The sequence below is a fragment of the Puma concolor genome, chromosome C2 (genome assembly GCF_028749965.1).
Source record: "Puma concolor isolate L17-30 chromosome C2, mPumCon1.1.hap2, whole genome shotgun sequence".
Taxonomy (NCBI): domain Eukaryota; kingdom Metazoa; phylum Chordata; class Mammalia; order Carnivora; family Felidae; genus Puma; species Puma concolor.
Window position 1 is genome coordinate 70,816,886 of NC_141675.1, and position 15,682 is coordinate 70,832,567.

Sequence of the window (15,682 nt, forward strand, 5' to 3'; positions counted from 1 at the left end):
TAAAAAACAACCTAAACACAAAACATAGGTATGTTTTTAAAATATGAAATATAAATGAAAATATTTCATATACATATGTATATATGTATTTCATATACATATGTATATATGTACACACACACATATACATATGTATATATATGTATATGTGTGTATTACATATATATATATATATATATATATATATATATATATATGTGTGTGTGTGTGTATGTAAATGTATTTAAAAATTCTGAAAACTGGTCTCTACTGGGGAAGTTACCAGGACTGGAAATTGGGTGAAAGAAGTGATGTGAAAACGATGTCCACATTGACTACATATACCTGGCAGTGTATAGATCGTGCCTGTGAGAATATATGTATGCATTACACTGTCATCTAAAAATCATTTTAGAGACACTAATAAAAAGAGAAACAAAAAGAGCACGGGCTACAGAGTCAGACAGCACTGGGATTTATCCTAACCCTATTCCTTATTAGCTCTTTATATTTGAATAAGTTAATTAACTTTTCTCACTGACATTTTTCTTATCATAGAACAGAGATAAAAATACCTTACAGTGTTGTGATAAGGATTAAAGAGAATGTATGTAAAGCACCTGGAACATATTCAAAATTTAATAAATTGTAATCGTTATTATATGAAGAAGATAGATGATACAATCTTGGTTTTATTTTATGGATCAATGAAATAGATTCTCATTAGAACCCTTTATTGCCCGATACAAACGCCCCCTCCTCCTGCCCGTTTGGTTAAAAAGGCATTGGAGGCTTGGAAAGAACAGAATAGATGTTCCGTTCTTCCAGCAGCCACACAGCCCCCTCTGGCAGGTCATGGGATCTGCAGGTTGTAGCGGAAGCATGAGCATCGTGTGGGTCTTTGGTCCTGAGAAACCTGCATCCTTGGAGCGCAGCACAGAGAAGGAGTGACAGCAGGAGGAGTATAGACTTTAGGACGCTTTCTACAGCAGAATTCAGTATCTTGTTGCACACTTCACTCTCCTCGTGGCTTTTTTCCTCCTTTCCTCGCTCCTCTTGGAGATGACGTCGGCGGGAAAGAAGAGAGGCTGTGATCTGAGGCAGCTGGTCGTCCCACCAACGAGTCTCGAGTCTCGGCTACACCACCAAGATCAAACCGTGTAAAATGCCTTTCAATCCGGGAGACTATCCTGGCAGGAAAAAGCAAAGCACCACAACTGGCACAAAGTGGTGGGGGCTACCTGACCTCCTGCAAACTGTTGGAATGATGACTCAGAAGAAAGGGTGGAAAGGAAGGAAAAATGTTTGGAATATCAAGGCCTGTATAATACATCAGGGGACAATAGGTATTTTTGCTTTTGGTTTTTAAAAACCAACTGATGAAAATGGCCCAAACACCCTGTACTTAAGGAAAGCAGATGATGGAGGAGATGATGAGTGCCCTCTGGAACTCTACTCCTCCCTATTTAGGAATGGGGTCACAGATGTACATTATAATTTCTTATAATTCCTGTGTATTCAGGGTCACCCTTAGCTCATATAGTATGTAAAGAAAAATGCACTTCTTCCTCTGGGCAGATGAACCTATGCCAGGGAGGATGCCTGTGAAAGCAGAATATGGGTTGGATTTCAGCTCCTCTTGTCCCTTTGGTCAGGCACTCTTGTGCAGTGAACAACCTGCATAACACTATGCAGCAGCCCTAATCTCATATACCCAAAGTGCCAATCACTTGCCCCTCTGTTCTGGCACCTTTGTGCAGTGAACAACCAGCACAACACTATGCAATATCCTTTCTCTTATATACACAAAGTGCCAATCAACCTGGGACAAATGCTGTGTTTTCCTCATCCTCTTGCCTTTGTTTATCTGTTTTCCTTCCTCTGAGCTCAAAACTGGCCAGAACTATGGTGAATGTTTAGAAATTAATCCTCTCAACAATCCTATTAATTAGGTATTATTATCATGTATTTCTTCCAGATGAGAAAAACCAAGCTTCAAGAATCAAATCAGTCACCCAAGTTTGCACAGCTCATTACTAACATGGCTAAGTTTGAACTCAGCTTTCGATAGCTCAGGAGCCCATTTTTTTAAAGTTTATTTTTTATTTTGAGAGAGAGAGAGAGAGAGAGAGGGAGGGAGAGAGAGGATCCCAAGCAGGCTTCACACCAAGTGCAGAGCCTGACATGGGGCTCAAACCCACAAACCATGAGATCATGACCTGAGCTGAAACCAAGAATCAGACGCTTAACCGACTGAGCTACCCAGGTGCCCCTCATGAGTCCATTTTTAACACCTTTGTCCCTTCCTAACCTCAAGGTTAAATTAACATTCAAGTTCTTTAAAGTGAAATAATTAAAATTTCAGCCATGTATTTGATTTAAATAGAAGGAAGCAACCTCTCTCTAAATATTAATTAAGAATTCCTTTGAGGGGCTACTGGGTGGCTTAGCTGGATGAGCATCTGACTCTTGATTTCGGCTTAGGTCACCATCCAGGATTGTGGGATTGAGCCCCATGTAGGTTCCACGCTAAGCATGGAACCTGCTTAAGATTCTCTGAGCCTCTCCTTCTGCTTCTCCCCTGCTCCTAACACATAGGTATTTTGTAGCTATTAAAAGGAATCTGTATAGCCTCCCTCAGTGATAGTTATGACAATGCGTACTGATTCAGAATTCAAATAATCCTCCCTGCCATCATCTGAGACTCTGAGTTGAACTGACCTCTAGTCCCCTTGTTACGTATTTTTGCACATCAACATGTTGACCCCGTATTGGTGAAGATAGAAATAACCCTCCATGTGAGCTGTTTCTTAACTCCAGGTCCAGGAAGGACAATACACTGTACAGTAAGCTGTTGTAGTTGGAGAAAAATCTCTTCCACACCTTAACTATTCGTCAAAACTTACTCTGACACTGAATTATTAAATAAACTATTGGGATATGAAAAGCCTTAAGGGGAAAAAAAGTCTAATTTCCAACTCAAGATCAAAGAGGCTCACTCAGCCAGAAAACAGTCAGATTGCTAGGAAGATGCTTTAAAGCAATTCTCCATCTGGTCTGCTTTTGAAAGATTAGCAAATTAATCACATGGAAGTATGAGCAAACAGAAAGTGTAAAGCCATCCACAACAAACACAAACAAACAAACAAACACACAAAAGACATTTGCAACATGAAATAAAAAGCAAAATGAAGGGAATTGTAGGCCAAACTCTATAACCTAACATACTTTTTTTAACATAAAATGGAAATTTTTAGAAAATACAGGTTAATTTATGACACTAAAGAAAGCATTAGGAGAGAGATGGCGGTCACTAGTGCTGTTTGCCAAATATTTTTAGTTCTCCACGTTTCTATGTATGTGATAGGACTGTTTGCAGACCCTTGTAGTCAGGGGGAGTTACAGAACTAGTGTGGACCAATGAATTCAGCTCAGAAGTGATATGTTATTTTAGGGCTAGAGCATTTAACTGACATACCTTGCAAAGCTCACATTTTCCTTTAGCACAAGACTGTCAATGTTTGCTGATTCATCACTCTGAGTCTCCCCTGGGGCTGCTAGGAACAGGACCCCACTATCAACCCAGGACGGTCATGGAAAGTGGGCAAGGAATACATTTTGTCATTTTAAGCAACTGGAATTTTGGTATTTGCTACTGTGGCATCCTAAGTAATCAAACATTAAGATCAAACAATAATGAAAACAGCAACTGAAATGACTGAGATCATTGTTGAATGTAGTAGTTATTAGAAATATGATATAGGGGTACCTGGGTGGCTCAGTCAGTTAAGCCTCCAACTTTGGCTCAGGTCATGATCTCACAGCTTGTGGGTTCAAATTCTTCATTGGGCTCTGTGCTGACAGCTCAGAGCCTGGAGCCTGCTTCGAATTCTGTGTCTCCCTCTTTCTCTGTCCTCTGCTCGCACTCTGTCTCTGTCTCTCTTCCTCTCACAAATAAATAAACATTAAAAAATTAAAAAAAAAGAAATATCATGTAAAAAAAAAACCAAAACTCAATAGAGCACATTAAAACGCAAGACCAAAGAGCAAATATGGAAGATGGCACTTGGAAACATAATTTGTGAAAAATAAGAATTACTGGTAAAGACAAAAATATGGAGGGGCGCCTGGTTGACTGAGTCGGTTGAGCATCTGACTTCAGCTCAGGTCATGATCTCCTGGTTCCTGAGTTCCAGCCGCCACGTCTGGCTCTGTGCTGACAGCATAGAGCCTGGAGCCTGTTTTGAATTCTGTTTCCCTCTCTCTCTGCTTCTCCCCCACTTATGCTCTGTCTCTCTCTCTCTCTCTTTCAAAAATAAATTAAAAAAAAAAGACATAAATGTGGAAAATAATAGATTTACTTGATCTTATTAAATATAAGAAATGAATACTTTGGATAAGAAAAAGCTCATCACATATGAAGGGGAATTATTAAATGTGAAAAGCAACAATATAGCTTACTAGAGTAACACATTAACAAACCAAAAAAAAAAAAGAAAAGTTGGGGGTAAAGCTAAAACTCTGAGATTGGGCAAAAGTTTATCAATAAAACAGAAATACATGTTAACATTAAAACAATCTAAGTGTTTCAAAAAGGGGAATGATTAAATTATGGGGCTTCTCCTTTATGCAGTATTATGGATCCATTAAAATTATTTTAAAGATTAAGTAAAAACAGGGTAAAATATGTATCATATAATGTAAAACTTAAAAAATTGAATCCCTAGATTTTTATTTCGCTGTAAATGTAACTTTTACAAATTTTGCGTTTCAAATGGGCAGGAAAAGGAAATTTTAAAACTTGTTGCGCCAGGGTAGTGGAATTAGAGATTATTATCATAATATTTATTATAACAATAAACTATCATAAGCATTTAAGTTAATGCATCAATAGTCAAGAGCATAAAGGCCTCTTGATTTCTTGAAGACTTTATTTATTTATTTATTTATTTATTTATTTATTTTTTTGCTTTTTTTTTTTTAATGAAATTTATTGTCAAATTGGTTTCCATACAACACCCAGTGCTCATCCCAACAGGTGCCCTCCTCAATGCCCATCACCTGCCCTCCCCTCCCTCCCTCCCACCCCCCATCAACCCTGTTTATTCTCAGTTTTTTTTTTTTTTTTAATTTTTTTTTTTCAACGTTTATTTATTTTTGGGACAGAGAGAGACAGAGCATGAACGGGCGAGGGGCAGAGAGAGAGGGAGACACAGAATCGGAAACAGGCTCCAGGCTCTGAGCCATCAGCCCAGAGCCCGACGTGGGGCTCGAACTCACGGACCACAAGATCGTGACCTGGCTGAAGTCGGACGCTTAACCGACTGCGCCACCCAGGCGCCCCTATTCTCAGTTTTTAAGAATCTCTTATGGTTCGGCTCCCTCCCTCTCTAACTTTTTTTTTTCCTTCCCCTCCCCCATGGTATTCTGTTAAGTTTCTCAGGATCCACATAAGAGTGAAAACATATGGTATCTGTCTTTCTTTGTATGACTTATTTCACTTAGCATAACACTCTCTAGTTCCATCCACGTTGTGACAAAAGGCCATATATCATTCTTTCTCATTGCCAAGTAGTATCCCATTGTATATACAAACCACAACTTCTTTATCCATTCATCAGTTGATGGACATTTAGGCTCTTTCCATAATTTGGCTATTGTTGAAAGTGCTGCTATAAACATTGAGCATCTTTTCATGTGCCTGTTGGCCATCTGGATGTCTTCTTTAGAGAAGTGTCTATTCATGTCTCCTGCCCATTTCTTCACTGGATTATTTGTTTTTTGGGTGTGGAGTTTGGTGAGTTCTTTATAGATTTTGGATACTAGCCCTTTGTCTGATATGTCATTTGCAAATATCTTTTCTCATTTTGTTGGTTGCCTTTTAGTTTTGTTGATTGTTTCCTTTGCAGTGCAGACACTTTTTATCTTTATGAGGTCCCAATAGTTCATTTTTGCTTTTAATTCCCTTGCCTTTGGGGATGTATCAAGTAAGAAATTGCTGCAGCTGAGGTCAGAGAGGTTTTTTTCCTGCTTTCTCTTCTAGGGTTTTGATGGTTTTCTGTCTCACATTCAGGTCCTTTATCCATTTTGAGTTTATTTTTGTGAGTGGTGTAAGAAAGTGGTCTAGTTTCATTCTTCTGCATGTTGCTGTCCAGTTCTCCCAGCACCATTTGTTAAAGAGACTGTCTTTTTTCCTTTGGATGCTGTTTCCTGCTTTGTCAAAGATTTGTTGGCCATACTCTTGTGGGTCCAATTCTGGAATCTCTATTCCATTGGCCTATGTGTCTATTGTTGTGCCAATGCCATGCTGTCTTCATGATTACAGCTTTGTAGTTGAGGCTAAAGTCTGGGATTGTGATGCCTCCTGCTTTGGTCTTCTTCAAAATTACTTTGGCTATTCGGGGCCTTTTGTGGTTCCATACAAATTTTAGGATTGCTTGTTCTAGCTTTAAGAAGAATGCTGGTGCAATTTTGATTGGGATTGCATTGAATGTGTAGATAGCTTTGGGTAGTATTGACATTTTAACAATATTTATTCTACCAATCTATGAGCACGGAATGTTTTTCTATTTCTTTATATCTTCTTCAATTTCCTTGAAGATTTGATTTAAATAAGACAAATTTTATGCCTGAGTACTCATCCTTAAGCAACTTCGTAAAGCCTAAAATTTCATAAGAAATTATCTCCAACTTTTCTCCCTCTAAGAGATATATGATCTTTGACTATTATCATTTATTCTGAATTAAAGAAAATATGAATGTGGAAGGATTCAGTAAAATAAAATTAATCACCTTTAAAGAAAAATACTTAATGCAGATAGACACTATTCTAATCAGTTTTGTAGTATTTCTATCATCATAATTAATCTAATATATTTTTTTCATTACACAGTGGGTTATTTCTTTTTTAACAAGATTATTAGTTTCTGTGTGTGTTGGTGGGGCCATGTTCCACTCTTGTGTTTGACCTATGTCAAAATTCTTTCTTATTGAAGAGTAAAGTTTATTGTTCATTGATGGAATCTGAAAAAAAGACATCAGAAGCTAGATGAAGATGTACTTGTTGAACCTTTAGGTAGTGAAGTCATCTACAATTTCTGTATTTGCATTAGGAATTTAGGTAGAGTTATATATGTAAGGATGCTATATATATGCTACGATCACTGTTACTGATAGTATCTTTAATGAGTACTGAGCACACAAATCCAGCACTGGCCAGATAGAAAAATAAATATGCCTTGGTCTAGTAGCCATAATAGATTGCCAAGGCTGCTGGATTTACATCAAGATAGATCACTGACTTCAAAAGCAAGGCTAAATGGCTCCTATGTTCCCAACATAATGTGATGTACATTCAATATCATTTCACTCTTATTGAAAAAATTGTTATGAATAAATACATTACATGATGGAAGGAAATACACTAAAATTTAAATATGGATATTACTGGGAAGTGACTTCTACTTTATTCATTTATTTTACCAGATTTCTATAATATCTATAAAAGCATGAATTACTTTTATGATAAAAAAATTAAATTTAGGCTACCCAGAAAGTCAACCTAAAAAATGAAAGCTAGCTGTTCTATTTTTTCAATTTATTTTTTATAATTGTATTTAAGTATATATATGGTATAATTATCATTCCAGAATATGGGACTGGTCTTTGTAAATTTGTATACATCAAATACCTTTTTAGTATCTGCACCCCCACCCCACACTCCACCGAAGTCTGGCTGCGTGCAGTGTTTGGTGTTTCATTATAACAAAAGAATCCCGGTGAACAAAACCACGTAGGTAGAATCCTTCACTATGTTCTGTCTTAGCAAGTCTTATTTTGTTCAGGTATGCTGCACAAATATACTCACGTTGGGTCTCTACCTCCTGTAGTCACCTTCAAGGACTTAGTAACTATGACCTCTTCCCCGGTGAATATGGAAAATTCATTTCAGATCACACTCTGTCATTTTCAGTGATTTTAATGAATTATGAAAGTCTGATCTTATAAGATTCCTCCACCCACATCCTCCCCCAGTTCCCCACACTTTGCATTTCCCATTGCCTCTAGGCCTGAAGTTTCATTCATTTGAAAACTATTCTTGGAAAGATCTCCCCTCCTCCAGCTGTTAATCTGTCATTAATGGACCATAAGTCATTCAGATATACTGCGCTCTTATGCAACCTCAACAGAGTGGAAAAAATCATTTGCTTTACTGTCAATGTAAAAACTTTTATCTTTTTTGACAGTTTTATTCAGAAAACCTCAGCTTTATTTTAATTTGATTCTAATGATGGTTTTCAGAAAATGATTTGAGTAAGTAAAAAGTTTAGTGCAGTAATAGCAGTCATGATTTCTATGGTGGTTTCTTTCTGGGGTATTTATTGAAAAGATGGATTCCAGATACAGTGCGTCATTTTTGGCACAGTGGATGGAAGTTAATTATTCAGAGCTGGTAATGTGGTAGTATTTACTCAGGAATTTAAATGAGGAAGGCCCATTTGTTTTATCTCCTCTCTCTTTCCTAGCTGGAACTTCCCTGAGCAAAACTTAGATTCACAGATATTCCCACAGCTCTGAACTGATAGTAATTGTTAATTGTAAGGATGAGGTTAAATGACCTTCACATTTTCTATTCATAAAAATAATGACCTGAAATGCATTCAGCATGCAGTGAAAATGAAATGGCTTTTTGCTCCTTTTAAAAAAAATATTTATTTATTTATTTTATTTTTTAAGACTGTGAACTGCCATGTTGAAATCAAGGGTAGAGATATATGTAACAATCTGAGGTTGTTTTATTTTGGACATTTATGAACTGAATTAAGCATAATTAGGGCTCTACCTATATTTTCAAACTCATTTTCATGTAGTAGAGAAATATTAATCACATCTGAGTTTACAAGTCTGTAATGAATTTATGCTTGGTTGTTAGTAGTTAAAAGACAGAAACTAAAGCCTGTATTCTAAAAATAGTTTTATTTGGAAATATTTACATCAGCTTTTCACAAAGTAATATGACCAGCTAAAGTCTACATTAGCCTAAATAATGGAGTTATCTAATGGCAGTTCATTTGGTTATCAGTAATTTTGCTGTGGAATATCATCCTTCATGGAAATTATGGCAGTGATAGCTAAGGAAACAAGGCTATGCACATTTTCAGTCAAGAGATCTATGTATGAGCAATCTGAAAAATCCATCACTGTGCAACTGCTAAATTAATAACACTTTAAATGATTTTAAGACTCCATTGTGATTTCAAAGGGGCAGCTAGCTAAGGTTAGCTCACGAAATCAAATATGAAATTGAAAGTGGACGTTTTCTCTCAAAGCTTATTTTATCCAGAATTGCAAAGATGTAAAACAGGTAACAAAATACAAAATATATGTCAAAGAAGAATAGTCCTTTTGTTTGTTTTATTTATTTCTTTACCTGGATGGAGGCAAAGGTGGGTGGATAGCTGCCATGGAACAGGTGTAGAAAAGCCTCAAAGAGGAGTATCTTCAAATATTCCACAGCTGTGTTTCAAATACTTACTTGCATAGTGTCTCTGGGGAAATTGACATATTCCAGTAAAAGATAACACTAACCATCATGTTCTATATTTTGCAATTTTGTTATTAGGTATTAAGTGAAAAGGAACAGAATTTTTTTCATCTTTCTTTCTTTTTTTCCCAGATTGCATCTTTATGCGACATTCCTCAGACTTCTCTGAGGAAAAAACATGTTAGAGGATTATGTTCCCATTCCACCCTAATTATTTGAAACAGAAAAGTTCAAATCAAACAATGAAGCTTTTCTAAATCTGAAAATGTTTCCAATCTAAAGATCTAAAGGCCCTAATAGTTTATAAGCTCTGCCTGCATAATTTAGGCAGGATGGTAAACACAGCTTCAAGAAATTTTAAGCCTTGCTTTCTAGACAGCATTAACTTTTATCCTCACTAGATGAAATTTTATAATACCTTACTGAATTGTTCCATTGTATTTAAACAACAACAACAACAAACCGTACAGATTTAGCAAATGTTAAAAAGGACATTAATTTCACTGTAGTTAACAAAAGACAATTCACTACTTAACAGAAAGCTATATGTGGGACAACCATGTAATTCTTGTAGATATATATTTTGTTAATTAACACAAAGTGCAAGTTTGCTTTGCAAACACCTAATGGGTGGGGTGGTGTTCCTATCAGAGTAATTGGGAAAGAAGGTACTGATGTCTGCTATAATTTGTATGCTTCATTTTGTTCAACTGCTTACATTTAATCTCTTTTTGTCTATTTAGCTTGGGTATAGGCCATTCATCATTTCACCAAATGTCCCCCCTCTACAGGAGGGATGGGCTTTGCAAAGTCTGTCCTCTGGACTTCATTAGCAGATGTCAGATAGATTGAGAGGGAGGAGGGAGAATCATTCTTTCTCATGCACAGGCATGGTGATGTTGCCCAGCTGTAGTCCACTCAGACATCAGAGCAGACACACCAGTTCCCAGCTGAGTGTTTCCAGGGTCAGAGCCAGCAGACATATAAAAGAGAAATACTTATTACCCATCCAGTCCTTTGGGACTGATTCCATATTTACATGCACAACAATTTCAAGCAATCATATTGTTTTGATTCATTCTCAGGGTACTTTTTAATGTTACTGAGGGGTCCTGAGAGCCTATTTGAATACTTACAGATTTTTTGGTTCCATTTGCCTTCATGATTTTTCAGAATTTGTTTTCAATTAGTTTGGAGAGTGAAAATCTGGATTGGAATTTATGCAAGTTTGAAGAGACCACTCGGCTATTTACTGTCTGTACATATATTGTTTAAAACCACAAGATAAAAGTGCTTATTAGAAGATAAATAAACAGATTATTTTCAATATATGAATAAAAATACTTGGATAAATGTCTTTGAGGTAATGCAGTGTTAATTCTAGTCTTAATAATTCTCTGTTCCACCCTAAAGGACATTCTCTTTTTTTTCTTTTTGCTGTTAGACCAACAGAAGATACATGATAAAAAATTGTTACAATTTATTTAATAGGCACTATATATACATTATTTAATTTGATTCTAATAACAAGAATATTACACTGCTTTTTATCCCTATTTCACAGGTCAAGAAACTGAGTCTCAAATATTTGATGGCAGTCTACCTGTGTCTAAAGCTTGGGCTTCTAACCAAGCCACAACATAGTGTTTGAATCTAAGGAAATATCCTGCCATCGGATGGAGCCACTCCATCTCTTCCTCTGTGAGTTCTCTTCATGCCTGGTGAAAGGTGTGGCACTTTTGTTTTCTTTTTCATTTTGCTCCTTAAATCGGTGACAACACTGCATAGCAATTAAGGCCCTGATGGTTGGAGTTTGGCTGAACTTGGGTTTGAGTTCTAGCAATGATTTCATGGATATGAAACCAGAAACACAGGCAACAAAAGTAAAAAATAGACCCATGGTTCCACATTAAATTAAAAAATTTCTGCACAGCAAAGAAAATGATCAACAGAGTGAAAAGGCAACCTATAAAATCGGAGAAAATATTTGCAAACCATATATCTAAAAAGGAGTAATATCCAAAATATACAAGGAACTCCTACAGCTCAATAGCAAAAAACCTAACAACCTGATTTATAAAATGAGCTAAGAACTTGAATAGACATTTCTCTAAAGGAAACATACATATAGTCAGTAGGAATAGGAAAAAATTAATTACTCAATGTCACTAATCAAATTAAAACTATGCAAATTAAATCTATGATGAGATTTCACTTCAGACCTGTCAGGATGGCTATTATCAAAAAAAAAAAAAAAAGACAACAAGTGTTGGTAAGAATGTGGAGAAATTGAAATGCTTGTCCACTTTCGGTGAATGCAAAATGATGCAACAGCTATGGAAAAGAGTACAGAGGTGCCTCAAAAAACTAAAAATAGAACTACCATATACTATAGTATTCCCACTTCTGGGTATTTATCCAGAAGAATTGAAATCAGGATCTTGAAGAGATATTCGCATCCCATATTCATTGCAGCACTATTCACAAAATTCAAGGGGTGGAACCAACCTAAATGTCCATCACTGATGAATGGATAAAGTGTGGTATATACATACAATGGAATATTTTTTCAGCCCTAATAAAGATGGGAATTCACCATATTCAACAACACAGATGGCCCTAAAGACGTTATGCTAAGTAAAATAAGCCAGTGACAGAAATACAAATACTACATGATTCCACTTATATGAGGTATCTTAAAAAGTCATATTCATAGAATTGAAGAGTGGAGAGGTGCCAAGCTGGCTTAGTTGGTGAAGCACGCAACTCTTGATCTCAGGATCATGTGTTCATGCCCCACATTGGATGTAGAGTTTACTTAAAAAAAAGTAAAATAAAAAAAAAAAAAAGGATTGAAGAGTGGAATGGTGGTTCCTAGGGCCTGGGGGAGGGGAAAATGGGGAGCGACTGATCCATAGGTATAAAGTTTCAGTTAAGCAAGATGAATAAGTGCTTGAGATCAAGTACTTATAGTACAATATAATACTGTACCTATAGTCAACAATACTGTATTATATACTTATGAGTTAAGAGGGTAGATCTCATGTTATATGTTCATGGTAAGTGTTCTTACATTAAGATGAAATTTTTTTTTAGGTCTTATTGTAGAGGGCACCTAGCTGGTTCAGTTGGAAGAGCATAAGACTCTCGATCTCAGGGTTGTGGGTTCGAGCCCTATGTTGTAAATAGAGATTACATGAACAAATAAATAAATAAAAGTCTTATTGGAATTTTCATTGAGGAAGCATTAAATTTAATGGTTAACTTAAGGAAATTGATCATGTCAAAACTTTTGATTCAAGAAGGTACACCTTTCTATTTGTTCAAATATCTTGTGTCCTCAGTAGTATTTTAGAATGATTTCTTCAAACAAATCTTACACATTTTCTTGTTCAGATGATTCTTATCTTTTTTTTAATTTTTAAAATGTTTTATTTATTTTTGAGAGAGAGAGAGAGCGAGAGCGTGAGCATGAATTGGGGATGGGCAGAGAGAGAGGGAGACAAAGAATCTGAAGCAGGCTCCAGGCTCAGAGCTGTCAGCACAGAGCCAGACACAGGGCTTGAACTCACAAATCTCAAGATCATGACCTGAGTTAGAGGCTTAGTTGACTGAGCCACCAGGTGCCCATATTCTTATATATTTTTATTGCAGTTTTGGTATTTAAATAAGATCTTTCCTTCCATTATATCCTCTGTTTTTAAAATATGCAGACTATTGATTTCTACATATTCATATGTGTCTAGCAGCTTAAATTTTTTTTAAGTTTCTTTTTTGAGTTTTTCAAACTCAAGGTTTTAATTGCATGCTCAAGAATCAAAAAGCTTGGTGATTGTTGGTCTGTATGATGAAGTCTAAACTCTATAGCGTGAAGGCCTTTTGTTGATACTTCCTGAATTCTCATGTGCCACTATGCCACCACAAACATACTGAATGCTTATCATTCAAAAATGCTTCAAAAAATTGTTGAATGCAAACAATTCTTGGATACTTTTGCCTTTGCTATAGTATCACTCTGCCTATAGTCTGCTCTTTCACTTCTACTGGTGCATTTGTAGGGAGAACACTTCATCTTTGTTTGGACTCAGTTTATGTGTCTCCTTTTCTGAGAACCCATTTAGATCCCTCAGACACAGTTAGGTTCTCTCTTCTTTCTGTTTTCATAGTGCTCAGTATAAGACTGATTTACTTCAGTCATCTTCTTACATTACCTCAGAATGTCAAAGAAATTTTGGAATTTATTTGTTTTCCCACCAAAATTAGATCCAAACCTCAATCTCTTCCATACTTCCATGTGAATTTCTCTCAAATCTTTTTCTGACCTAAACATTAGATTAATCTAATCTAATCTAATTTAATCTAAATCTCTGAATTCCTGAGATTGGTGGTATTGGTGGATTGGTGGTATTCCTTTTTTGTGACTCAAGGTACTTACAAAACCCTTCTACCTATATTATTTGGGATGGAATCTTCTACCCTTTCTAACCAAGCCTCCACTTCTCTTCCTACCTCTCCCATCAATGTGGTCAGAGCTTAGGGCATTGTTGGACCCCAGTTACTACGAGTGTGGTTATTATGTCCTAAAGATGAACAATTTATGTGAGGTACTCTCTTTTGTACTTACTTCTCCTGTGTGATATATCATACATAAGCAGGACATGGATTCTTGAGGTAAGCCCGAGGATCTCTTTTTCTATGCTAGCTTTTCCACACTAACAACTGAATGGTGAGTTAAGCTTAGAGGCAGACACAGCCCCTCAGATAGAAGAGGAAATCAGTAATCCTGCTTTAAGCTATATATAACAGTTCATTTTTAAAAATTTCTTTATTTATTTTGAGAGAGGGCAGGAGGGGCAGAGAGAGGGAGAGACAAAATCCCAAGCAGGCTGCACGCTGTCAGCAGAGCCCAACATGGGGCTCAAACTCACAAACCGTGAGATCATGACCTAAAACAAGATTGAGAGTTGAAGGCTTAACTGAATGAGTCATCCAGGCACCCCTATAACAGCTCATTTTAATAAAGACTCAGCGTTTAGAATTTAGGGTACTGATTTTGGTGTGATAGACATAATTTTCCAAATTTAATGAATAATTGTAATGGATCCAAGAAGCTAAACAAATCAAATTTGAGATAACACCAAGTAAAGCACAGCAAGGTAATTCATAATCAACTTTCTGAAGTACAATGACATGAAACAAAATCTTAAAAAATACACAGAGGAAAAAAAGACATATTACATATATGGGGAGAATGATTCAAATGAGGGCTGAAATTTTATATAAAAACCATGGAGGCCAGGAGACTGTGGAATGACATCTTAAAGTGTTGAATGAAAAGAAAATGTGTCAATATTGAATTCTATATCCAGTGAAAATATCCCTCAAGTTTAAAAGCAAAGTAAATCATTTTCAGACAAACAAAAGCAGAGAGAATCTTAATAGCAGGTAAATATTGAAAGAAATGTTAACAGAAAATTTTCAGACAGAATAAAAGAGTAAATGGAAACTTGGATTTATAAATAGAAATGTGGAGTTCTGGAAATAATAAATATGTGATTAAACATAATATAGTTATTTTTTTTTCATTTTGAAAAGGATAATTAACTTTTTACAGCAAAAATAATATATTGTGGCTTTAAATACACATAGAAGCCAAAATATGTGCAACAAATGCACCAAAAACACAAGGCACAGAATAGAAATATATTGTTTTAAGGTTTATATATTATATATGAATATTTATATATTATATTTGAAGACAACATGTGATGAAGATATGTGTTGTAATCCTAGAGAAAACACACACACACACACACACACACACACACACACAAGGCAAGGCAAAACAAAGAAGTATAATGAAATACAAATTAGGAAGTAAATGGGAATATTAAAATATATTCAACTAATGCAAAATACAGCTATTAAAGAAGGAAATAGCAAAGAACAGATGCACAAATAGAAAACAAATAACAAAATGGCAGGCTTACACCAATCATAGGAAAATTGTATCAAATGTAAATAGACTAGGGGTTCTTCTGGAATGGCTGAGTAGTTCCTAAACAATGGTACCCTTTCATAGATAACCAATATTAGCTCTAGACAAAATACTATATAAACAAACAAACAAACAAACAAACAAACCAAAAACAGTGCTTG

The 15,682-nt window shown here is 35.9% G+C and overlaps 1 long non-coding RNA gene across 1 annotated transcript in view; it reads left to right on the forward strand.

The window, feature by feature from the left end:
- Window positions 1-11,486, forward strand: part of LOC147577311 (uncharacterized) — a 39,014-nt gene extending 27,528 nt beyond the window's left edge. Inside the window, exon 7 of the long non-coding RNA XR_015240140.1 lies at window positions 11,088-11,486. This is a non-coding gene — a long non-coding RNA (uncharacterized LOC147577311). The remainder of the gene's footprint in view (window positions 1-11,087) is intronic.
- Window positions 11,487-15,682: the final 4,196 nt, after the last annotated feature.